The sequence below is a fragment of the Tauraco erythrolophus genome, chromosome 3 (assembly GCF_009769465.1).
Source record: "Tauraco erythrolophus isolate bTauEry1 chromosome 3, bTauEry1.pri, whole genome shotgun sequence".
Lineage (NCBI taxonomy): Eukaryota > Metazoa > Chordata > Aves > Musophagiformes > Musophagidae > Tauraco > Tauraco erythrolophus.
In genome coordinates, this window is record NC_141467.1 from 75,170,431 (window position 1) to 75,197,476 (window position 27,046).

The 27,046-nt window shown below is 39.0% G+C and overlaps 1 long non-coding RNA gene across 2 annotated transcripts in view; it reads right to left on the bottom strand.

Annotated features, from left to right (window-relative positions):
* The window catches only part of LOC147529051 (uncharacterized), a 48,283-nt gene extending 30,135 nt beyond the window's left edge, over window positions 1-18,148 (bottom strand). The window contains exons 1-2 of one of the 2 annotated variants that reach the window (XR_015222082.1): window positions 17,578-18,148; window positions 7,362-7,515 (exon numbers count right to left, since the gene is read on the bottom strand). This is a non-coding gene — a long non-coding RNA (uncharacterized LOC147529051). The remainder of the gene's footprint in view (window positions 1-7,361; window positions 7,516-17,577) is intronic. The other variant, XR_015222083.1, reaches the window with a different exon arrangement.
* Window positions 18,149-27,046: the final 8,898 nt, after the last annotated feature.

The following is a 27,046-nucleotide window of genomic DNA, read 5'->3' on the forward strand; positions in this document are numbered from 1 at the left end:
CAGTGGGTGGAGGAGACATGTCTTTTCGAGATGCCTACTCCAACCCAGGTAACAGGGCTCTGCTGTAGCTCTGGGAGGTAGAAATAAGACATGGGAAAAGGTCAGAAAGGCTGGGGCAACACTGCTCATCTGATGGGTCGGTGTCCTGCATGCAAACATTGCCACCCTTAAATCCAGGCTCTGTGTACTTTTGCAGATTTTTTTCTTCCACACAACACATGCTAATAGAGACCTGCAGGTTCAATTTATGGTCTGTTCTGGGGTGTTGTAAAAGCAAAAGGAGATGCAAGTCTGGGAAATGAAGTAATAGCTCACTTGTTGAGAACTAGATGAAAAATAAGATAATAGCAATGTCCACAATGCGTTTCCTTAAAAGCTGTGTCTGCAACCTTGGCCAGTCTAGGATAAAGCAAATTCATTAATTTCAGCCTTTTACTTGTTTTATACCAGAAGAGAGCCTGGACCCATAGCTCCTTTCCATAAACCACCCAATACTGCAATAAAATAAAAAGGCCTTTAGATTTCTCTTTCTTGGTAGATGTGGAGGAATAAGGTTCATCTTTTTCATTTCACTACTGACACTGGGAGACCATGGCTCTGACTAATGGTAACTTAGGTAAAGTATGAAAATTTGTATACAAGTTATTTATGATGCTCTATTGATATCGAATAAAATAGCCAGAGACTGCATCAGGCACACACATCTGAATGCTCAGATAGTCACATGTTTTGTAATCACAAGTTAAATAGCCACATGTGAGAGTGTGGAGTGTAAAGATGGTGCTAATAAAATACGAAAATAACTCTTGGTCCTATTTTTTTCTTTGACAACCTGCTTTAATATTTTTATTCTTTAATCCAAAATAAACATGCACTTTTCCATTTATCTGGTAGTTTAATTCAATTTCAAATCCTGACAGATGAGGTTTGCTAAATAGAAGCAAAGTGAGTCTGAAGATGGGTGAGATGTCAGTGCTTGTTAAGGTCCAGGCAGGAGAGAAATCAAATAGTAAATCTATTCCACAAGTATGAATTCAACAGTTGTGGCAGCTGGACATTTGTATCTATATCCAGATGACTATGTCTACCAGATGACAACGCCAACCACTGAGTAGTAAGAAGGTAGAAACACAGGAACAGATGGCAGATGTGATTCCAAAATACAAAAAGGATCATTGGGTCTCAGGTTGAGAAGAGGAAGAGTTCACAGTTTTGGAAGAAGAAGTGAACCCAGGGAAAAGGACTGGACTATGTTGTCAAAGGCCTATGTTACATGACAGCAACGACTTGCAATATCTGATAGACAAAATGATTTATGGAAGCACATTATATGTTATTATTTATATTGTAATCATGTTTCACTTTTGTATAACTCCCTAATTCCCCAACTGCAAAGGCTCACTCATGCAAGTAAAAACATTACAAATCCTGAGTATCATTAGACATGATGTTCAGTGCACAGAACACTGAGCTTTGAGCAATTTTAGTAAACAACAATATCTTTACTGAAGCTCCTGGGATCAGCACTTAATGATCTGAACTCTCTCAGCAGCTGATATGCTACTGATATCCTGAGCAGTTGACTCATGACTGGTTTCCATCAGACCACTCTGTAGCCCAAAGAGAGACTACACACCTTATCAAAATTCCCAGTTTGTGCCCATGGGGCATTTCTGATAGCTGCTTTTCTTTGGTTCTGCTCAGCTCATAGGGAAACTTCGAAACAAAGTAATATTCACTACATTCACTTTTCAGTAAGAAATCTCCCTTTTGCTCACTTTCAATATTTTAGAATTTCATTGCTGCTTTGAAATCCAAAGGTGACAAAGAACAGTAGGGGAAAGGTTTAAAGATCAAAGCTTTACAATTCCCTATGGAAAACTTACTATTACTGTTAAGAACATTAATTCCACAGGATAATTTTATTTTCACCAAAGCCCAATTTTCCAAAATGTTTTCAGTCAAGAACTTTAACCACCTAGGAAATCCACTGCTACCTAACAGCATTAGGATTTTTTTCTTCGTAAGCTGTAATTTCGTCTCAGTGGCACTGGTATAATATATAGATTTCATCTAATACTTGGCCTGTGTATGCTGTATTCCTGTGACATATTCCAAATCATGATAGAGGCAAACACAGCATAGAATGCAGAAATGAGTTGCATAGAGCTAGAAAGAAAAACATTTGGAAAGGTTTTATTAGGCTCTAATATTAATGAATGCTTGAGTTTTGCCAGCTATTGCTTCACAGAATCCTTGATCAGACACGTGCACATGGATGGACACCTCTTCAAAACCCAAAAGCCTGATTTTGTAGAAAAGAAAGTTTTGCAAATTACATTAAAGTCAATTTTGAAAGAAATGGGCAGACAGTGCAAGCTAATCCGTGTAGTTTGAGGACACACTATTTATAAGTCTCAAGTGAATAAATGAAGTGACAGAAAGTGGAATAGCTTTCTGACTGATTCCTCATGGCTGTTCACAAGACTAATTCTGATTTCACACAATGCCATTTTCCAGGAAAAAACACCAGTCTTACTTCTGAAAGCCCTTTCTTTTCAAGTGTATGTAACACTAATGAGGTCATCCTTTACTATATATACGACGGCAGCTTTCCATTGTAATTCAACCCATATCTGCATATAGCTAATCAGAACGGCTACTGACTGCATGCATAATTTAGTGATGGGTAGAATGACTTAATGCATTAATATCATTACATGCCAATGTAATATGGGTGAGGATGTAAACAAAAGGACTTTGAATACGTATCCTACTGCAATTGTAACTAGTCATCAATAAAAATAATCAGACTCAGCACATAGGAAGAAGCAGATTCCTGGAGCGTTTCCCATAGCTCCCTGGTGTAGGGAACAGTTAGCAGATATTATGCACCAAAGGCCAGGCGGGATGGAAACTGCTTTGTTGATGAGCACAGCATTAGGATTCAGAAGGTAAAAGTTTAATGTCTAGATCTGCCACAGATTAGCTGATAAGTGGAGGATAATTCGGGTAGCTATTTTATGTTTCGTTTTCTTCACATGCAAATTTAGGACTGTACTCATGGTGGGTAAAAGAGACTGTTGGGTCATTTAGACACAGCCATCCACGACTCTGTGCATGCTCAGAGCACTAGAGAAAAGACAAGATGTTGGAGGGTCTGTTACATCCACGCTGCTTTTCTCTTTAACCTCGGAGTTTGGTGTTTACCTCTGGAAACTGAGTAGACAGGATTAAAATATTCTTAAAATTCATTTTTTCTGCTGTCATTACAGAACAGATGTAGTACATTATTTTTCCCTTTCCCATTCCTGATGGACGATAGAAGTTTTAATGCCGTATTCATATTTAGTAAAGCTTAAAAAAACATTCTACAGAAGTTTCCACTTATAAATCAGCAAAGTTTTCTTTTGCAAATCATCCAATTTATATCGTGAGCTGTGAAAAAGAGAGCAGTTCTCCCAGGCGCTGTAACGCTGACTCATGGGCTGGAGGATCACAGTAGCATTGCTGCCCTGGAGGGTTATTCACTTACTCTGGGGAAACTGTAGCATATTTGTCCCTCCCTCTTCATGACCATTCACGAAAACACCTACAGAACACTTTGCTGCTGCAGGCAACTTCTCTGATCTGTGTTGCGGCAGGACGATACTGCTCCCCTTCTGGTTTAACTTTTTGAGCTTCAGAAATGTGAACGGCCTGAGAAACCGAAGAAGCTTTCTATCTGTCCAAAATCTAAAAGAAGACCACAGCAATTGCTTTTGGCTGCTTCAGACAAAAGGCTTGGGTAAAACAGTTACCGCAGATTGCTTTTCATTTACTTCAGACCAATGCTGACTGTTGGCTTTCCAGCTTACAAGTTTCAGCAATAGGAAGACAACAGTGAGAACAGAAACTTGCCTGTTACAGATGTGTATGTCAGATATCGAACAGATATAAATTAGGCCAGCACTATTAATTGCCTTTGAATGAGTTTGGAGTGTTTGTTTATATTAAGGTTTTGCCCAGTGAATATGAAGAATTCAGACTTCCATTAACTGCGAACTGATTTCTGAGGCTAATGATAATCAGAGTGTTGGAAGAGAGGTACAGACCTTTTCATTTCTGTAAAATACAAAGGAACGAAAGGATTGACTCCTGCAAATTGCTTCTGTTTAAAGCTATCAAAAGTCAGCCTTTGACACATACTATGAAATGTTCACCACCCTTGCAGAATTAGATCTGACACCCTCTGCCTGTTTTTATAGTTAGGATTATTTTAAGTTCCCAAAACCACAAGTATTCACACATGTGATTATCTTTACATACACAAATAAATATTCAGCAACGGCGTTGCTAATATGCACAAAATTATTTACCTTCTTTAAATCCTGAAGAATCAGGAGCTGCCTCTGTAGCATAAAGCTGATGTTTAACTCCTCAGGTAAAACAAATTTTCAATGGTGCTTACAGGCATTTAAAAGGCACTTTAAAATAATGCCAAAAATTTTACAGAAAATACAGGAAAATACTATTTCTTAGCGCAAAATTTTAAATTTTCTTTTGACCACTGTTTCCTTGAACACACCATCCTCAGTGTGGCTTGAAAACTAGGTGAACATTAAACCTGAAGGTTAATTTCAACATGCTGTGGGACCGTCTGTGCTCTCTCTTGCTCCTGCACTATGTACAAATCCATCTAATTCCCACTCCCCCTCAACCCTTGCTCTCAGATAAATGCTGTGGACATTTTCCTTTTTCTCTTCGTGCTGGAAGCCAGCCAGTCTCTTCCTCCTTCCCCAAAGACCTTGTCTGACATTCAGGCATGCCAGACAAGGTTGTAAACTGAGCTGCAGCTCTCCTTCGCTCCTCACCGGGTGCTGACTGTGACGGCTCCTCTAAGAATATTACAAAAACCCTACTGAAGATCCAGCTAGCCTTAGGCCCTAGTTCAACCAAGCAGCAAGGCACAGGTTTAATTTTAACTGCAAGTACAGAGAAATTGGTTATGTGCTTAAAGCTAATAGGTGTGTTATTAAGTTCCACGAGGATCAGACCTTAACGAACGTGCTCTCACTGGCACGTAATGTTACAGTTACAGGGAGCTGAAAATCATTTTGAAACTTCAGTATGATTTCTATTCTACACAGTTCCAAATAAATCGACTTTCCCTTCTTTTTGTGATATATTTATAGAAAATCTATCAACTTCTCCCATAGAATCATTTTTAAAAGGTCTTATTTTAAATCTCAATACTCCCCTGGAAATGTGTAAGTACTAGTAATTTTGCAACGAAATTAAGGATATAAATAAAAGAAATCTTAACCATGACATCATTTTTGCGCAAAACTTATTTTCTTTGGGAGATCATTGTTAATTTAAGAAAATAATTTTCTGCATAACATTTACCTACAGTATCCAGACAGCTTTCTCTATTTCAATGTCAGGATGCTCAAAAAAGCCAGTGTTCTGCAGAGCGTAAAGTGAGGCGCTGCTTCTTCCAGATGCCATCAGATCCCCTCCAGAAGACAATGAGATACTTATTCAAGATCGCAGACCACAATACTGAAGTCAGTAGACTTTTGTCATTCATATCAACTGGAACTGTAAAGTATTTGCTGCTCTGAAGGATTTGCATTCTTCCCTATTCTTTAAGCTACATAGTATGTCCAAGGCATTTTCTATCAAGAGAATTTACTATTTCTTCTTTAATCTGTTGTACCATCTCAAAAAGCATATAAGACAGGTATTTTTCTGTTATTTCTGGGATGTTAAGAACTGTAGCTTTATGGAAGCAAGCACATAAAGGTTCACTAGGATTGTCCAAAATGAACTATCTTCCCTGCTGCTTTTTGCCTAGACTGTTTTTGCCCTATTCTTTCCCTTCAGTTCCCTCCCATTCCCATTGTTGCTGTCTTTATGGCATGGTAAGCATTTCAGAAGATTACTTTACAACTGACCAGACTAGAAGGTCATCCTCAAACTCTTACAGCATGTGAAGATTATAGAGAGGTTTTTTTATGCATCAAATTAAAGAGAAAGACTGGTGTTTTGATTTAAAAAGAGGCTGCATTTTGACTGTTCTTCACACCACACGAGTTCTGTCACATCTATAATTTCCTCTGCTGAATAAACCATTTGCTGGATGTCAGCTCAGAGTTCAGCTGAATCTAAACTTCACTGTATCCTGAATATTGAGTTTTTAATCTTTTGTCCCCCTCCAAAGGTTGTGCAGTGTCAGCTGTCTTTCTTTGTGCTGTGATTGCTGGGTAAGGTCTTGGCTCTATGAAATCAATGGGGATTTTACCACAGGCTTCAGTGGGGCTAAGGTTTCACCCAAGCTGTTTTATTTGTAACCCTTCTGTTTTGTTTTATCCTAAATACACTCACTACAGCTTTTAGATTTAGCTCCCAGATGAAACGCTTTACCTTCTTTGTCAGGTAAGAATAAATAGATACTTTTTAAGCTATACAGCGTGACGCCTTTTAATTATTTGAAGAATAGCAAGGACAAAGCAGGGGAAAATCTGAATTCGCTTATCTATTAAACTTTAATTCTAAGTATCAGGTTCATTTGCCAGACAAAATTATGTTATCACTGTAGAAGTAAACAGTATACTTTTAGAACTGGAAAGTATAGGTATTGATTTTCTGAAACATAGTATTATGCAGCTATTGCCTGATAAACTTTCTGGGTATATCATCACGCAATGGTCTAGCCTTCGTTCAAAACCTTACTTGTTCATTTTTCTGATGAAAATGTCAAATTTAGCACAAAACCAGCTCAGTTTCTGTATAAATTACTTTGCCTTGTTCTGTGTTTAGAAATGAAACTAAATCGTCTTGATTTGAGGGCTAAGGCATGCACACTGCAAAGCTGCTGTCTCATTCTCAGACTGGACATTATCAGGTGCTTGATCAAAGAAAAAAATCAGCCTCTCCTACCTGGAGCACAAGGCCTAGCACACCATGTAACAAGCAAAGCAAGGGTTCAAAAATGAGGCTTTCAGCAAGACTGCTCAAAAATCTGCAAGAATTAATGAAAAATACAAAGCAGATAATAGTGAGCCTACATTCAGATTTTGGTTAAAAAAAAAAAATAAAGACACATTCAAACAATCTCAACTGGAGAGTTGAATGTTGGTGATGGTCCAAGACCTCTTGCAAAACCTGCTTGAGGAGCAAGAACAGCATCACCTGCAGAGCAGAGGAGAGGAGGGTCCCTCTAGCCATGCCTGGTGCAATGTGGGCTTTGCTAAAATCCCCACTGTGGAAAGGGGTCCTTCTTGTGACCTCTGCTTCTGTAGCTTATCCCTATCAGACAAGACTGGACAGTGCCTGAACTGACTGTTGATTCCCTTGGGAAAAGAAACTTTACTTACTTTCTCTACTTTGAAGTGAAGCCTGTAGAGTCCAGAAATAGCTGGTGACCAAGGAGTAAAGATTTAATTCAAGAAGCAAAGGCAGCAGGTGAGCGTGTCTTGAACATCTGTGAGTGTCGTTACCGTTCTGCGTTGTCATGGGATACCTGCAGCACTGTGGGAAGGGAACATGAGTCTTTCCTCTCTTGCAAACTAACCTATTTGTGCTAGTTTGCTGTTTTTTCTTCTCATTAGGTCTCATTTCAGAGAACAAGTTTTTGGTGTATTTTTTTCCCCTAGAAGTAGGATCTTTTTCACCAGTCTTCCCTTGGTTTCACATTTCAGGTAGATAATGCAGTGACATTATCCTGGGACAGAAGAGATGCCAGACAAAACTGATTGGTGAATAGGCAGATACAAGTGAAAGACATTAAAGCTGTAAGAAGATAGAAGAAAAGAGAATAGAAGAACTTTCAGCATCATCCGTACTACTCCACTATTAGAAAAGCTGCAATAAACTTACAGTATACAAGTCATTGGGGTTTATTTTATTAGCTCTGCATATAGTACTCCTACGGCAGATATGTTGTAATAGCTACCCATGCATAACGCAAATGAAGTGTAGGTATGCAGTATCTGGCATTGCATTCTTTTCCTCAGTATTTCCTAAACATTGACTTTGCCCTTTATTTTCATTTCATGTTCTACAAGTTGAAAGGTCTTGCATTTTACTGTACGTACACAGACTGGGTGAGGAGAGACACGTCAATATTTATAACATAAAAACTACATGTGCAAATACCTACCTTGTTTCTCACTTTGTGCACTCAGTGTCTGAATTTGACACCTATGGGTGTCAACTGCAGATTATTAGCTTTATTTTTATCTACTTAAAAAGGTAGAAAGAGCTTAGAGGCAGAAGAAATGACTTTTCAACTCCCGTCAGAAAAAAAGTCCTGTAAAATAGCCATTTTTCATACAACCTCAGAAAAAGCTGTAATATTATTCTGCATTCTTATGCTACAGTCTTCATGCACTATGCTGGTGCCTTTGCATAAATATCACAACTGTAAGAGGCTGTGGGTCCACCTTTTGGGTTAGGGTCCGAGTCCTATCCTACAAGATGTTTGTCACCTTTCTCCATCTGCTCACTGCACTTTTTCTCCAAGGATCTTCCACTTTTTGCAATCATTCCTCATTGTTGGGTTTTCATATGGACCATGGGAGCACTCAGAAGCACATGTAAGACTGATGCTTATCTTTCACAGCAGTTGTGGCCCTCTTCCTCCAGTCCTCCCCTTCTCTGCTGTCTCTTTCTATTCCCACCTCCCCACATACATTTCCTGTACGTATTTATCACTGTTTTTATTCTTGTGGGTGTCTATACAACCGATTGCAAAAATGTAGTTGTCATTTTGGCCTCAAAGTGGACTAGTTTGTGGCCATTCCTTTTCCCTCTGCTTAAGAGATGTGAGGAAGTAGCTGAGAAAATTTTGTCTTCTGCTTTCACATCTTACATGCTTAAGGTCAGTGGGTTTGCCACTTCTAAGGAGTGGAACTGTTAAAATAAACCTTACAGAGAGGGAGGAGAGGTGCTTTTTATGAAATTGAGATTAAGTTAATGAAGGCCTTTGAAGATTAAGATGAAGGCTCTGAGTACAAAAACCACCGAACAAAAAAGCTTCATTTCCTCTGGGTACGTGTTGGAAGGCTAATCCAAGTCACTGGGAGTTGCCTCAGTTTTATGGCAATAACAATCCTATTTGCATGAACCCTACACTTTTGTACTGAAAAAAATATTCTAGCCCTGATCTAGTCATAATTATGGATGCTCTCTAAGAAATCAGACTAAAAATACCAGCACATAACATTACAGCCCTGCAAGATAAAGTCTCCATTCAAAACACGTTAAGATCAAACTGATTTTCATCAGTCCCAGTGGATATTTGGAGTTAATTCTGTATCACTGAGCTGTTATTGCTGACATAGCTGTGGAGGAGCAAGAGTCACAGACAGCACAGGAAGAGAAACATGTAAGTACCTGTAGGACAGGTTAGTGGTCTCTACCAAAAGATTTCTATACGCTATACTTAACGTCAGTGCAGATGGAGAGTTAACAGCTGTATTGAAGTCCTACATGTGATACGCTGTACTCGCAAGGAGTCCGGACTTGCTGACTGAATAAATGCAATGCCAGTGTTTTAATGGGTTGGGCTATATTAAAATTAGAGTGCAATTAATGTGCATAGCTCACCTAACCCTAGGAACACTGAGGTCTGAAAAGAGGCTCAGAAACATCTTAAATTCAGCTGAGACTAACGTTGCGAGTATTTCATTACCGAGTGATTAACAGTTTCAAGGCTATAAAAGAATATTTCACAGGCATCTTTAGCAACCTGACAATACCAGGATTTGGTATTGCAGCATTATGGAAACTTTTCTTTGCTGGTCAGCCCTGTAGCATAAAATTTCTCATGTTAGTGTAATCACAACAGAGAATAATTTCTGGGAAAGTGGTTTGTTTGATTGTTGTTCCTGTCTGGTATTTTTGGTCTAATAGTCTGTGACTCTATTCAGTAATGATTTGTTTCAATTTGGTGGAATCCCTGTAAACAAATTTCACCTTAATTTCGTAACTGGAATTAGTAAGCAAGAAAGAAAAGCCTTTTATGTTTCTTTTCTAGTGATACTCCGAACTGTACCATTTGGTGTACTAAGTATAGTAGCAGAATCCAGAAACCAGGATCCAGTCACCGTAACATCTTGCCAGCAGCCAGATCTGCGCGTTGCCGATGAACTCACGGCAAGCTGCTTTACTGAAGACTATTCCTAAAGGCTTCAGCTAAATAGTTTTAGATAATTCTTATCTTGAACAAATACTATCTACAATTGAAGTTGTACAGCTGGAAATTCATCCAAACTCCCAAGTACCTTCCTCATCCCATGTTGGGGCAAGTCTAATGGCCTGCAGCTCCTTCTGGGCTCTTTCTGATCTCAAACTGTGTCTTGGGGGAAAATGAAACAGCACCTGGTATCTATGCTAGGTAACTAGTTTATGGTACATACTTTCTAACCAGCTGGAAATTTACCATCTGTTTCATTGTTGGTGATGGAAAATGGTGTGTGTTGCTTCCATTGGAGATTTTCACTTTCTTCCTGATGCTGGAGAACTGTAGAACTTCCCTAACATCCAAGTGTTTAGTATCTTCCTTTTATTTTTTTTTTTTCCCCAGTGCACAGGTAGGCAATAATCACAGATTCTTGGATCCAGATGAAAGGAAATTCTGTCTTTAATTTCCTCCACTGCAGCTATCCTGTGCTGAAGGCACCTGCCATACCTAATGGATGAGTTCTTGCTGTGGGAGCACTATCATTTTAGCACAAACCCCACAGAAGTTTCTGCCAAATGTTGCAGAGATCACACTTACTATTCCTCAAAGTTTGACAGCCTGCCCCTTTCTGCACCACTTCATCTCTGCTTAGCCTTTTGCAGGAAACCCAGGAAATTCCACGTTTGTGGAACTAAGGTAGAGTTCACCATGATTGCTGACAGCTGCACTTTGAGGTTCAGATACCTGTATATTAAAAGAAAGCATTCCCATTCTGTACACTGGAGGGCAACAGCCCAGTGGCTATGGATCAATCAGAATAGAAACCCATTTTACACAGACAACCAAGGGTCAGCTGTCCTTGGACTGACCTGAAGAGAGTTGTTTTTAGCCCCTGTTGAATACTGGCTGGCAGTAGTACTAATTCCTCTGCTAAACTAGATACAGACTCTCCTCTCTGGCACGCAAAGTGGTGGTAGAACGCAGGAAAAAGGTTTTCTCAGCAGTGAGTAGCAGGCTGTCCACCTGCACAGGGTGGACCAAGGTGGCTCAGAATCCTACATGGCACTTCTGTGTGCCTGGAGTTAGAGGAGGCATTTTTGTCCCTTGGCCCTGATGACTTTCCAATAAGATCTAGTGATATCACAGCATCTTCATTTCAGAATATTAGCTTGCAAGTAACACAGTCTAAATGTATAGTGGAGATGTGGAGCTGTGACTCTTACTCTACATTATAACAATAATGAAAACAATAGTCAGAGTTGGTAATTGTTTTTCTGAAATGTAGGCAAGACATTGTGAACATACAGCAAATGTGCTTTAAGCAAACTTAAGAAATGGAAGAAAAAGCAGAAAATTCAGTGGTTCAAAATGTAAGTGTAGTGAAAAATGTAACAAATCAGACATTTCCTGGGAAACATTGGTAGGAATGTTTTTCCTGCAGATCTCATTCTGTATTCCCAGGAAAAAGGCAGGGAAGATGCCAGGATTTCCCCTATGAAGAAAAAAAATCCAAAAATGTAGACAGTTAACTACGATGAGATCAATGGATTTCTAAAAATAATTTTCATTTTAATAGTCTTGAATGACTACCATGCTACACAGACCATGTCAAAAGAAACACATCAGGCTTCCTTGGGAGATAAGAGACACTTCTAGTTCTACAATGGGGGAAAGTTCAACACACTCCCTGAAAATTGTCTTTTGGCACCCACTCTGGGGTTTTAAATGCATAAAACCAGCAGGGCTAATAAAGAAACCAATGAGGCTTAGGACTCGTACTGTTCACAATGCAAAAATTCCCAAAGCACAGTCGGTGATGTGAAGCTGAAACAAATTCACCATAGGGACAAATTGCACATTTTTCACAGAGAGAGTAATGTTATTAAACTCACTCACATGCAGGACATTATTCATATGTAATCTTTACGGAGGCTAGAGGCCTCTGCATTCTACCACCAATAGAAATGGTGACATGAAAGACTGATGCCTACATTTGGCTTGTGTTATTAGAACAGGTTCATTTTTACTGCCAGAAGACTATAACCTGTGTTTATCAGACTACAGAATTTCAGAAAAGGTGATTTTCCAGGAATGTGGATAAAGGGAATTATATTGATGTAAAAGAAGATGGAATTCAGCTTGCCATTTCCAGACATTCTGCAAAAGCTTAGCACCACAGGAATCTACTCTCACACTATATCTCTTTATTCATGTACTTCATGTATGGACAGATATATGTACGTATGTATAAATATACACACAGATAAGTATATATAAATGCACATATGCATACACACTTGTATGCAAGTGTGTGTGCTTAAGGTAAGGCTGAGAGATGTTTCCTGAGCCATAGAAAAGTTGCAAAAATTGTGTTACATAAACTGATGGGAAAAGCATTCACTACATGAGTCATATTTTGCGCAGCTAGTACTTAGAAAGCCAGCACTGTTTTGGCTTCTTTTCTTGTTCTGGGACTGGAGCAGATTTCTACTTGACATACCATTACACTTCCAGTGACTTTGACAGAGAAACGGCATGAACAATTTAGTTGTTATCTATCTGATGGAAGAGAGCTTGGAGCTGTGCAGGCCTTGTTGGGAACGTTTTTTGGTCTAGGCTGGAGTGAAGAAGGACACCTGTCCACACGCTGCCTTAATGACTCATCATAAACAAGATTTGAGAGATACTGAAAGTCTCACGAAGCATCTGTCGGAAGCTGACAGGGTAAGGAGTGAGTGTTTCACCCATGTAGCTATTAGAGTCACCTTGTGCTCAAAGCAGGACTAAATCTGAAGTTAGGTTATGTTGTTCAGGGCTGTGCCCAGTCATTACTTGAAAATCTCCAAGAGTGAAGATTCCACAGCCTCTTTGTACAACCTATTCCAGTGCTTCACAACACTCATAGGGATTTTTTTCTTTGTATTCAACCAGAATTTCTCTTGCTGCAGCTTGAGACCATTGCCTCCCCTCCTTTCCCCGTGGACCTCTGAGAAGAGTCTGTCTCTCTTTTCTGTAGCTCCTCATTAGTCCCTGAAGACAACTGTATATCCCTTTATTCTTCTCTTCTCCATATTGAACAAATCCAGGTCTCTTAATATCTTCTTGTATGCCTTGTGCCAGTCCCCTAATCCTAGTGGATCTATGCTAACTGTCTGCAGTTTGTCCATCTCTCTCTTGTACTGGGGAGCCCAAAACTATACTATTTTCCCAGTTGGACCTCACTAGTGCAGAAACATTAAAATATCCAGTTGAAGGGGTAAGAGCTATTAGCGGTTTCCAGTAGTGAGTCAGCATGACAAGTTTCTGAGAATCTAGTTAAGTAAGAAGCCTGAGATCCCACAAGACAGGTCAACATCCAAATAATATAAAAGATAAATTTTTATAACAGAAACTCTTGTTTCTCTATTGACAGTATGTGCTAAGCTATTTTTGTTCCTTGCAATACAACTATTTCATACCTTTGTGATTTTGAACAAAGTGCTATTTAAAATTTAAATGTCAGCTTGACTGGAAAAAAAATGATCCAGAAGTCACTAAAAGGAAAAAGCTGTGATGGATTTTTTTTTTCAGTCTTGCCTGCAATTATGATCCTCTTTTTAAAGTCTGTATAACTTGGTAGTATATGCAAAAGGCACACAGGGAGCATGTAGATGATTTCAAGAGAGGAACTCAAATTTTATGCTGCAACAGCTATTTTTCAGTGTAACTCCCTAGACAATTATTACGGTATGAACAATTTCATGTTGTAAACTTTCTTGACGTACTTCTAGTCTTTCAGTCACTGGAGTAATAGGTACTACTGTGATGTGGAAACATACCAGTGCTCTCACCCTTGATAAGCACATGGTCAGTTGGCTTAAAATACAGTTGTTATGCAAAGTGAAGATTTATCTTTTCAAGTAGTGATCCTTGTCTCAACTATAGCAACAAACATTGATACAATCCTTACAAAAATAACGGTCTCCCATGACTTCAAAAGGACAAATCAACTGTTCAATTAAAAAAAAAAAAAAAGTTATTCCAACACCTACTCAGCGTTCCACGAATAACCAACCTAGTTAATGGGAGTGAGGACCGTCTTGCTTTCTAGCACGACTGTTCTCAGGAACACAGCTGAAATCCCCATGCTCTTTGGAGACAATATGTGAACCCAAGAGAGAAAGATAAGTGATAGGACTGCAGCACCTCTTTGAGGTTTATTTTTTCCTGCCCTGTTCCAGGAGATTATTGTCACAGGAAATGGAGCAGTCTCTGCAGTCAGAAAGATACAGAGACACCATTATGACTGGCTTACAATGGGAAGAACTCCTGATACACGGAGGTCAGCCATAGCCGGACCCTTCTAACCTCCTCATTTTTGTAATAGTCCTGAGTAGAAGGACATGTCTGTCACTGATACAGTCCCCTCTCTGTCGTAATAAAAAATGAAGTAAACATGAGAAAGAAATAATCCTTGACATGTTTGCAATATATTTTGAAAGGTCCTATAAGGTTAAGAACATTATCTGGAAAGCCAGCTGCGCTTTTTACTCCTCCCTGTTCTTGATAAGTCCCTTACCCAAATGGAGGACAGGTTGAACCTCATTGCACTGACGTTTTTGAACTTTATCTGCTGGTTCTTATCTCTTTTGCCATGCAAAATATGTACATGAGAACCCTAATTTCTGCACGTTAGCAGCAAAAAGATTAAAAGAAGGCACGTCTTTTACTCAGTCACTCTCTACAAGCAGAAGACCTGAATGCTAATGAATGCTTACAGTCCAGAATATTAGAGGAGAATACCAATAGAGCACATGCACCTTCCTTCAACAGAATTAAAGACCTTGTTGCTGCTGCATCTTTCTTAGTGTATACAGTGCAGGATGTCTTCTGTAACAGCTAATACTACACATCCAGTAACAGGTCACTGCTCTTATTACTGCTGCTGTGTCTGGAAACCAAGTGAGAAGTGAGGTTGTATCATGGTAGGCACTTCATACAGGCAGGGAATTGTCTGCCTCAGAAAACTTACACTCTATGCCAACCAAACAGGTTAATGAAGGCGAGAGGGTAAACAATACACAAGGAATTAAAGATCTGGATGAAGCTGGCTCTCCTTGCAGGGTCGTGACCCTGCTCAAAGATCTCCTCTCCCCTCCTTCAGCCTACACTTGGTGACCAAACAGTGAATTCAGGCAGAGACCTGTCATTTCCAAAGGGCATCTGAAGCTCACAGTGAAGCAGAGCTCAACGAGGCACACTTGCCCTCACAGCCACTGGCTGTTAGCAAGCCCACGTACTCATCGGTGGTGGGGTGCTTCCCATTGCTTGTGGAGCTCAGCTTTGGCTATGGGAGCAAATAGAAGTTAGCATGTTTGTGTATACCCCTCTCACTTGTACCCAATGCGTCTGACTTTTCTCTCTTATTAGCTTAATAATAAAATTAATAAGGTAATTGATTTTTCTTTTAATAATGAATGAAGTAAAATAAACATTTTGTCATGTTTTTACTTAATGTTAATTGTTAAGTATTTAGGATCATTACCCCTTTCCTTGCTTGACACAACAGCATAGTCTGATACTCCTATAGACATGAAATAATCTAGATTTATGCAAAAATAGAAATTTTATTCAGAACACATGCACTGGGATCAGTGAAACTTGCAGGTGAAGGGGAAATGTAATGTCTAATTTCTAATGCATGACATGAGGCATAACATTATGTTAAGGACTGTAACAGTCCATTACAGTCAGTGCATGACAGAACTTTTAATGTTATGCTTCAAGCAAGAAAGCCACAGTCTCCAAAGCTTTTCAAATGTTTCACAGCTTATAACCACCTTAGGCACCAGAAACACAATATTTTATGAAGTATCAGTGCAAGAAGGCATTTTCTGTTTTGCAATGGCATTGATAAAGTCGCCAATCTGACTGATGAAAGCATTACCATTATTAGAAACAATACTGTACGCAACATTGTGCAGACTACAAAATACTCAAGCACATGTTAAAAACAAATCTCTCCTTACACTGACAAATCTACAATCAAAAGAGCCAAGTGAGATAGGTTCAGCATTTCACTACTGAGGGAAATGATGGTGCATATAGCGTTAGTGACAACCTCAATGTTTTGGGAAAGGATTTGGAATTGTAAAGCTTTTAAAGAGCATTTTGTATTTAGCGGAACTCAATCTTTTATGCCGATATTGTGTTTCTTTTAGAGACAGACAAATATTTAGACACTGCCTATTATTTGGAGGGAGGATATCCTCTTAACCAGATACCTTAGTATTTATAAACAAAAATATTAAGAAAATGTAATTTCTGTGGGAAATGATGGTTCTTCAGTGTCAATATTAAAATCCTCACTGTTAAAAGGGCAGTCAGATACAGGATTTTGTTTGCAGCTTATTGAAAAGATTTGGTTGCATAAATTGCATGCAGCTTTTGTTACTGATATCACTGTCATTAAAATCTGATGCAGTCCCACCTCTTTAAAAATGTACATTTTAAAAATACTTATGAATTTTGCGAACATGAAAAGACAAATATTTTACCCCCTTATGTTTACAGTCAGCCTTTAGTTACAGTATCAGATTTTCTTCTGGTAGTTAAGAAATTTTGTTAGCAAGTTTAGAGGCAGAGTGGAAATGATGAGAATCATCGTGTTAATGAAATTCAGGTTTAATAATTAAATCCTGGTAACTAGAGGGGAAGGTATACTTTTAAAAAATTCCTTCAAGGCCTATGGTTATGTAAGTGCTGTGCTTAAATGTTTTTAAACCCATTACGCGTTCTCTGAAGTTGGCTGTTCAAAATATTTACTCTACAATTTGTGCACAGTGAAGCACAGGTGTAAGTACTACCCTCACACTAGTGGTAGCACTGAGCACGTTGACATTCAATGGGGCTTCTACATGTTTCTCACTCACACTACAACAAGTTATTGGTGCCTTACACTGAAGCTTTCACTTTGGCATGCATCACTTAATGGCAAATTGCCTGGGTACAGGCAGCTGTGAGATGGTATTTCTTTCCTTTTCAAGTCAAGTAGCACTTATCTGTGCACAAAGGGCAGTGCTGGTAGTACTGAACAGAGGAAAGGAAAGAAGGAGTAATTTGTTAATTCTACAAGCTTTTTCTATAATCAAATAAATTACTCTATGTGAATGAGTTCATAGTTCTGAGCACATGAGGTGTCATATTAGATAACTACATATTGTCCGTCCTGCTAGATCAGTAACACTGAACAGTGAGTGGTCTACTGTGTGATTTATTCCTTCTTTTGGTCAGGACAGTTAGTTTGGCAAGCATTTGAATTATATTTAATAAAGGAAATTTTACTCATACATTTTACCATTGACAAAAATATTCAAATTTGCTAAAAATGTTCTTGATTGGGAAAAAGCCAATATTCTTTACCTTACCTTCTGCACTGAGGAGATCCCTTACGTAGAAACTCCAACCATGTTGCTCAGTAGGCTCGAGTTTCTGTCTTCTTGAATGTTGTGTAATTAAAGATGATCGTTGATACCTTCACCTGTGTTATTGTAATTGCTCATATGTTAGGCAGTTTTCATTTGCAGACTCTGGTGTAGGGGACTGGAGCTTAAGAGCAGGATTGTAACGAGGCATATGTTATGTATAATGTATAAATGTGGATATATCCTTCCTCCTCCACTCTGCTCTTCGTGAGAATCCAGTGCAGAATAACAAAAACTCCACACTTACTTGGGTTCAAGCTCAGGGAAAATCATAATAAAAGTGCTCTAAATTTGTGAGTCTTGCTCATATCAGTCAGAGAATTAAGTAAAAAAAGCTAGTGGTTTTGAAAATGCCAGAAGAAAGTAAAATTACAGAGATATTTAAGATACTGGATGTAATAATTCTGTTAGAAGGAATGACCTGCTTTGAACTTGGGATGGAATGTGCACATGTATGCACGTGTGTGCATGTGCTACATCTAGTGTGGGCTACAAAGATGTAAAGCATATTTAGCATCTCATTTCACAAACTTTACATTTTTTGCAAGACCTATTGCTCATCTGTTGCTTCTGATGAGTTAAATTATCTCCCTGCCACTGCACATCTCTGATAATGCAGTCTTCTGGGGCTAGTCTGTATAATTTTATCATACCAAGGCCAAAAAACCTATCCTGCCCTAACACACAAACATTTTATTTATAGGCCAGTAGAACAGAAACCTTCCCATTCCTTATCTTTTATAACACTCCACATAATGTGATATCAGGTAGTGGGGAAAGCGAAGTTAATTTCAGCTTCACAGATAACCTGTGGTATGACTGCTTAAATATAAAAGCAGAGAAGACAAGAACAGTGGGACACAGTAAAAGGGGAACAAACTGTCCTCCTAACATCTCTGAAGCAGCTGTCTCTGTCTTGAGACAGAAGAAGTTATCATTTTGATCACTGCTATTTCATCGGGCAAGGGCGTGCAGTACAAATGACCTGAAATATGCAGTGTCATGCATTCTTTCAAAAACCTAGGGTGTCCTTATGGGGAGGCAAAGAAAAATTATCAGGGTCAAAATTTTCACATTTCTACAAGGCTTTTATTGACTTCATCTAAGCAGCAAATGCAGCTGAGCCAAATTACCAGAAGTTCATTATAACTTTACACTGTGCTATCCTAACCGACTGGTTATGCTCCCAAAATGTATAGACCCATTTCCACTCTCATGGAGCACTGAGACCTGCAGACAGCTGGTACCAGAGAGATGGCACTTTGGCCTGTAGTGCTCCTCACCTCAGCCTTGTAGTGAAAACCCAGGATTGCCCCCATACTGCCCCCAAACTGGGCATCTGCTAAGAACAGGTCAAGAAGATACCCTAATACCTGCTCTAATCCTTGCTGAAGCAAACTGGAAAGCCCTATTGAATTCACTTGATTTTTGATTCAGACCCCCCTGCAGACAGCCCCTCAAGTAAAAGTCTTGAGAATGTTCAGTTGTTTTTACCAGATGAACCGCTCTGGTGTTTCTTGTGTAGCACCTGTACACATGCCTGTGTGAAAAGGGGTGGTCTGAGTCTCCCAGATGCATCACCTTATAATTCCTATCTTTGTCCCAGAGGCAAAAACCTAATCTTGGGGTAGCAGAGACCTCACACGGATTGTGCTCACCTGTACTAGAGATGGGGTTATATCCTAGAAATAAAAAAAAAAAAAAACAAACCGCCCCGACTCAGAAGCAAAAAAAAAATATAATTAAGAACAGACACATTCGTTCTTGCTGTGTTTCAACATGAAATAGCTTAGTTTTTGGTTTGGATAAGGCATTCATCTTAGAGCATTAGCTAAATCATGTCCTTGCCTGCTTAAATGAAAGAAAAAAAAAAATCCTTTTTTAAAGGCTTTTGACCTTGTTTTTTTGGAAGATGGTATTAATGTTGCCTGAATCAATGTTCTGTCTCCATGCATAGTCATTGCACACACTTTACAGAGATTCAGCATTAACATTTCTAGAAGCTTTAACAGCCTGTCTCAGGACTTTAGAAATGACAGATAAAAGGAAGGTTTTCAAGGTTGTTTACTGTTTTGCAGGGCTCAATTCTTTTACGTCGGGCATTTTTTATTTATCAAAGAGATAAAAAACATATCAAAAACATTTCTGCAGAAAAAGCGATGACTGCGAACTATATTTTTGCACTCAGGTTTTGTGGATATTCAGTTTGTAAGTCATCACTGTGAGTTCAGCTGCAGATCTGCTCTCCCACCACTTTACATCACTGATATTTTACTGAGGATCTTTGTGAAAGTCCTCAGGCTCAGAGATAGCATCACATTCCTGGAGAATTCATTTCCTGTAGTCTCAGACTATAAGGTCACCTTGGGCTACAGGGTCACACACTGGTTGTGCAGATCACAGTGTACCAGCAGCAGCAGCCACACCTGTATTGCAAAAAATGTATTCCAGCAAACAAAAATGCCAGTCACTGGTGCATGTGATTCACTTCAATTCACGTGCAAATGGAGAGGGCAGATAAAGGAGAGGACAAGACAAGACAAGCACGGGTAGGAAGGAGGGAAATTGTCTTTCATGTACCTGCCAGTAATGGTATCTGCTCCATGGAATAAAATATCCTGGGAAGTGAAGAAACCACACAGTTCAATGTTGCTGGAGCAAACAAGTTACTCTGAGAAATGAGAGTTTCTCATTCAAAGTTTAAAACTTTCTCTTTAAATTAATTCATCTTTTCAATAACAACCAGCCAAGACTAGTTGGCTGAGCTCTTATATAACACAACAATATTTTAATTTGCATGTTTTCTGCCTTTACAGTGTCAAAACTGCTACCCAATTCTGCTTGTATTTGTTCTTCAGGAGTTTATTACTCAACACTACAAATGAGTCATTTCTTTTGAGACTACATTACAGAAAATACTGAGGAAGAAAGGAAAATTTTCATGAGAGGGGATCAAGAGAAGGTATGCTGCACAACAAAGGAGCTGCTATTTCTGCACCTAAAATCTCATCATAGGCATTAAAATGTCACAGTAAAGGCTCTCTAAACCATTCACTAGCAGAACAGAGCAGTGAGCCCAACAGATGCATGAATTGCTCCCTGGCTGAAACAGGCAGAGATAAGGCATACATAGAAAGTGAAATATCTCTGGCAACATGTTACTAGATTGAGATCATTTTCCTACAGGAATCCAAACCAGACCAGTATGTTCTTCTGCAATGCACTTCAAACCAAGTCCTACAGCAGCTCTTGTTGGTATGGTGTGAAGAATTGCAGCGCATAGTCAAAAAAATCACAAAGTTAAATATAAAACCAGATATAACTGCTGTGAGACGTGTACAGCTGAGCAAAGCAAACTCTTAAAAGCAAGCCTAGAAAGCATGGACTTGCCAGACCTTCCAGCCTAGCACAGGCGTGCCATCCTTAGGATGAGCACCCTTGCAGACAGCCTAATGCTCTGGTGTCCCAGGCAGTTAGGGCTACACATGAGCTTAAATCCAGCCTGGACAATGACAGTTTGCATTCCTCAAACACGACAAGACAAAGTTCAATGCAATGATAAACTAGGCCCGTAGTCCCAGAAATTCAACAGTGTGGCACGTACAACATAAACCACCATGACTTCATAATCATGTATAATAAGGTACAGTATTTGATCTCTAACAGAGTAGCAGCTCCTACTGCTTGTTCTCCGCTTGCTCTTGGAGTCTTGTCTGATCTAATTGGCTTTTGTAACAGCAACATCAGAGCTAGAGTCTGAACTCCAGGCATCTGTGTTAATAGAACAGGATTATGATCTTTATGGACCTCAGTCAAAAACTGGGGATTACAACTTCAGATATAAACAGCATGCATAGATGAACTGTTTAAAAGCAAAATTTCTGTTGGTAATTGCTTTTAGCAATGAAAAAAAATGGAGAGGAAAACTACGTGACATACATGCCAAGGTGTCTGAAAGCAGAATGTTTCTCTCAGGCATTGACAGCCAAAGTTGTGCAGACGCTTCATAAAAAATTTAGAAAAAGAAATATAAACATTTTGTATATGAAACGACAGCTAATATTACAGAGTTTAACTGTTATTGCACAGCTCACTGCTAGGGGTAGCTGGCTAGATGTTCTCCTCATGGATGAGTGCTCCAAGTAAGAGCCCCAGCCCCTGCTCAGCACAGACGTGCTCCAAGGTGGAGCAGGCAGGACACAAGTCACCCCTTTCCCTGTACCATGCTACCAATGATAATCTCTTTGTGGTCACTTAGCTGAATTATGTATCCTCTTGTGTACAAGAAAAGAAAGGGAACTGATGCCCGGTTCAGAAGCATTCAATCCAATGGAAAGCCGTGGGAGTTCAGGGGCTGGGCTCAGCGGAGAGCTTTGGGCAGACTCCTTCCTGAAAGGGTATTTAGACAAGATTATGTGCCTATGGGATGAAAAGGGGTTCAGAAAGACCCTGTACAGCTCTCAACATGCCTAACCTCATCAGCGTTAATCTTTCGTCCTGCGTGTTGCTCGCACGGTCAGCTCTCCTTGCTGACCGCTGCAAGGGCGAACACCGTGCTGTCTGCTGAAGCCCTGCAACACCCTGCTAGGGCCAGGGGTTAGGGTTTCTCTCTGGATCTTGTCCTGTGTAATTTGTCTTTGGTAATGCAGACAAAGCAGGAAACAGTATCCAGAAATACAGCAGCTAGTGATTTGGGGATTCTCCGTTTCAAGTCCTGAAAGTCAGTAATCAGTGATCACAAGCTGAGCGTTTGTCATCAAGGATTGCTTTTGAAAACCTGGCTCGCTCTTTTTTTTCTCTCTATGACTCACACTCAGTCCTGCCTTCCTTTACTAATATTAAAAAAAAAAAGAAAGCCACAAATCACCATTAAAAAATCTGAAATAATCCTAAAGGATATTCTTTTTATAGCTTCACACTGTTAATATACATTGCAGCAGATAAATTATAAATAATAATAAGCATTCACTTGCCAACATGCTCCAAATGAAGTAAACAAAAAACATCCTGTCTTGATGTTAATTTGTTTATTTATTTGCTGACTAAAATCACTCAGGGTCACATTAAGGCAAGATGGAGATAGGAGTTTCTCTGATGCTCTCTGCCCAGACGGACAATGAAAGTTTGTCTGAACATAGAGCTCTGTGTCTGAGCAGTGCAATGGGTAGGAAGAGAGAGAGAGTAGCTATTCTAAAAGTATGTATCTGTGTATTCTTATTAAAAACCCCAAACAAGACAGCCTTTTCTACCAGCATTGAAAAAATATGTGGGAAAGAACTAATTTTTCCTTTGATCTTCATTAGATGCCGTTAGCGGTTGCTGCACTTACAGAAAAAGGTTTCTTCTCTGTATAAGGAGAAGTGTGTGGAAAGTAGCTATAAAGCCTGAGGTACTTCTTTCTGAGTGCTTTTGCAAGTAGGTTGGTGGAGCTCACAAATGCCCCTTTAAACTCTTTCAGCTTTGAAGAATCAGCAGGAGAATCTTAAAATCAGAAAACAAAGTTTTCCCAGCTACTGGACCAAATCTTTTTGAGTGAGGGATTGGAAGCACATGACTACTTGGAATTTTAAACTGCACTAAAAGCACAATATTTATGTAACTGTCCTTCCTGTCATTTTTTCAGACCTCCAGTATTGTTTCAGAGAAACAGTCCTGCACAATGTAGAATAATGCACCACAGGACCCTGTTCCCATATATCTGAAATTTCTTAGTTTAGTCTTCACTCAAACAAATATTCCCTAAAATAAAATAGAATAATAATCTCAGTGGCATGTCCTGAGTGTTTTCAGTCACTTGGAAGAGTAAACATGGGCCCCCCTGCCTGTTCCTGCTTCCTTTGACTCCTGCTTCCTTTCCCACGTGCTTTATTTCTCTGTTTGACCTATGGCTGGGCCTTGCAAGTTCCATCTTCCTTTCTTAGCTCTAAGAGCACCACAGCACTGCATGGCTAACGAGCCACTGAAACGAGCTCTGCCACCTTTATTGGGAACCCTTGGCTGAAACTTTTCTACTTTGTGGGAAATGATTCCATGTGGGTGTGAGAGGCACTGGACACCCTCCACACAACAACGTGCTGCTTCTCTTATCTTGACCTTTCTGCCTCTTCTTTAACTCCTTACATTTTTTTTCTGAACTACTGGATTCTTGGCTAGTTTTACTATGTTTGCTATAGAATACGCATTTGTTTTTTTAACTGATGCATTCTGAGGAAAGAAGTGCTTTTTTTTAGTCAAGACATGGGCTAGACTAAAAGAAAAATGTTCTTTTTGATTCACACCCCTCAAGCCCCTAAATCCAGACATCATTCCTGAAAGCAGTTTTTCAAGAAGAAAGTAATTAAAAATACAGTAGCTCAGAAAATTCTTCTCAGCTTGATTGCTGCTTAGATGTTGTGCAAAATAACTATGTAAAAAGATGACAATGCTGCACTTAGAGGAATTGTTCTACTTTGAAGCTATATCCAGCTGGCACTTATTTTGGTGTCATTGATGTCACAGCAGATATCAGCTATGTTTCTCTTTTCCCTTCTCCCATTCGTTTACCAAAACAGTATGATGTTCAATGCTCCCTACCTTACTTTAAATTTTCACTATTAAATACATCTGATAAAGGTATATGGTGAATATTAAACAGTTGAACATTAAGTGAATATTAAATATTGAATGTTGGATATTAAACAGGTGAATATTAAACAGTTCAAGAATGATGCAAGAAGAAATATCATGCTGGTAAAAACTGATCATAACAATATGGCAAAAATTACAAATAGTAATGATTTGTTTGCATCTGAATACACATTTTCAAAAGATCTTCAGAAATTTCAAAGCATTTTTGTGATATTTTGTGGTCTTGAACATGTATAGGCCATGATACCAACTACTCTGAGCTATACTATAGTTTACAACCTCCGTTCTAATTCATCCAACAAGCTGTTTAAGGAGAACAGATTTTTGCTCTGAGTTTATTTACCGGAGTAGAAAGTCTACTGATCGGATCCTAGTAGTGGCCACATTTTAGTACCTTCTGTTATGACGTTTTACAAATTCTGTTGATTTGTGAACTTCTGCATATTTCTGATAGAGATGTGGATCTACAGAGAGGTGTTACTACCAGAAGTGTCCTCATACCTGCTTTAGTATATAGGAATTTGCTTTTCTCGCTTTTAAAGACCTACTAAGGAGCAGTCCACAGAACTCAGGGATTTCCAGACAGTAGGCTGAAAATCCCTACTCTACAATATATTCTTTTGGGTATTCCCTCCTCTCCTGAATTAGATATACTTCAGAGATGCAAGGTATGATTATTTCAGGCCTGAAATAGAAATTAATGTCTAGAATGGGGATGACTCAAAACGCTGAAATGGCAATAAACCCCACCAATTTGATCAGAAAGTAAGAGATTACAGCCCTCCACATACAGAATGAATACCTGACACTGCTGAATTACAGGATTCATAGGAAAGGTTGAATTTATCTAACCTAATTATGTCAAGAAGAAATTGCTGTGGACACAAGTATCTAGGCTTGTCAGAAATCTGAAGAACTTTGTATTTAATCAGAAAGTCTGTATTTGAAACTGGAACCATGCTTCCTGCTCTTTATACATGGGACATTAACTCACATTTATAAAGTAACCAGGATCAGCATGAGACACCATGTTAACATGAACAATGGATAGTTAAAAGGAGATGAGAAATCTTTATAGCCATTATCCGTAACTCCATGATCAGTATCTAAGTAAAATCCATGCCAAAAGAAAGTTCTACACAAAAGTTTGTTACTACCATTGAAATGGACCTTGTCAGCAAAAAGAACAAGGAAGAAAGATATTTCTTTTCAAATTTGCAGTTGGCCGCAAACAACACCTACATACATGATTACCTGCTCATCTGTTGTTGTCATGTCAGCTAATTATTGGTGCAACTAAGATCAGGATAAGAAAAGAAGTGCTCAACTTTGCAATAATAGCATGCTGCTAAGACAATTTCACAGGCAAATTTTAGATAAAGAAGGAAAAGGACCCCATGGTGTGCTGCTTCTTTTTTTTTTTAACCTCAGTGAATGAGAAACTGTTTGTCCCTCTCAACAAATAGTTTCTAGTTTTGATGGTCTGCAAGACGTTAATAAAAAGCAATTTAAGACATACTCGATGATGCCATAGTTCTTGTTTAATAATATACAGGCTCTGGTTTAGATGCTGAGAATAACAGAAATGTTTAACTAAGCACATGAAACTAATGTTTCTGAAACCAAATTCAAGTATGAATCCACTTTGACACATTCCTAGATAACCATCCATGTCTGCACACATCTATTATTAACCATTGTAGTTTCTTAAAAGGTACAGTTATTGATCTCAATTCAGAAGACTGCAAAGAAGTGAATGCTCTAAGTGGGATAAACACTAGCAAGGCAGCACTGGCTCTGAACATCTTGCCTGCCTTTTCCAAATAGAGGAGAAAGGCATCATGGTCTGATCTGACCGTGCAACGTACAAACAGCTGAGCCATTTCTGAAATGCCCAGCAAATTCTTTTGGCTTTATTGTATTTTAATTTAGGAACTTTAAAAAAATGTTTTTAAGGGTCTCCAAAGCTATGGCGAAGCTAATTTAGTTCATCAGTCGTCATTGAGAAATATGGTGGTCAGTGAGCACCAGCAGCAAAGCAGAGATGAAGGCCTGGGCATTATGAAGAGGAAGTAAAAGTCCCTTCTGAGACCTGACAACATCAGTTAGGTGGAGGAGTTACTTCCTGAGTAGAAGCTGAAATCAGATATAATAATAACAATATCTACCAGGAAATCACAGAAATCTGCAGGATTCATTAGTTTCCAAGAAGACGTAGATGTTTCTCTAAATTTCAAAAGTTAATGTACATGATATTTTTTTCAGCTAGTTCAACAAGGAGTATGACAAAGATCCTGTTTTCCTTGCTTCCAAACTAATTAATGATTCTTCATAAATTGCTACCTGATGAGCAATTATATAACTGCATCCCAAATTATTTCCTCTGCTGTCTCTGCACCAACAATGTCTAATCTGACTTTGTTTCCTATGATTCTTATCCAGTGCTGCATTTAGATGTCAACATCCAGTCAAAAAATCAAAGTAAACCAAAACCCACCTATGTTACCTAATATTTTTATGAATTGTTACAATGCAAATAGTTATGAATATAAATCTGGCTCCCTTTCTGAGGTATTTTATTATTTATTGTTCAGTACATCAAATTTTTGGTCATTAGTGGAACTATGGTTCTTCCTACTTAGCCAGCTTTTCCACCCTTTTCCTCCCTCCCGCCTAGACTGCCAGGTACTCTTTATCTTAATCCCCACTGCTACCTCTATACCTACTTACATGCCAAGCAGGGAATGTTGCACTACTAAAGAAATTTTGAAAATCTTGGATGAAT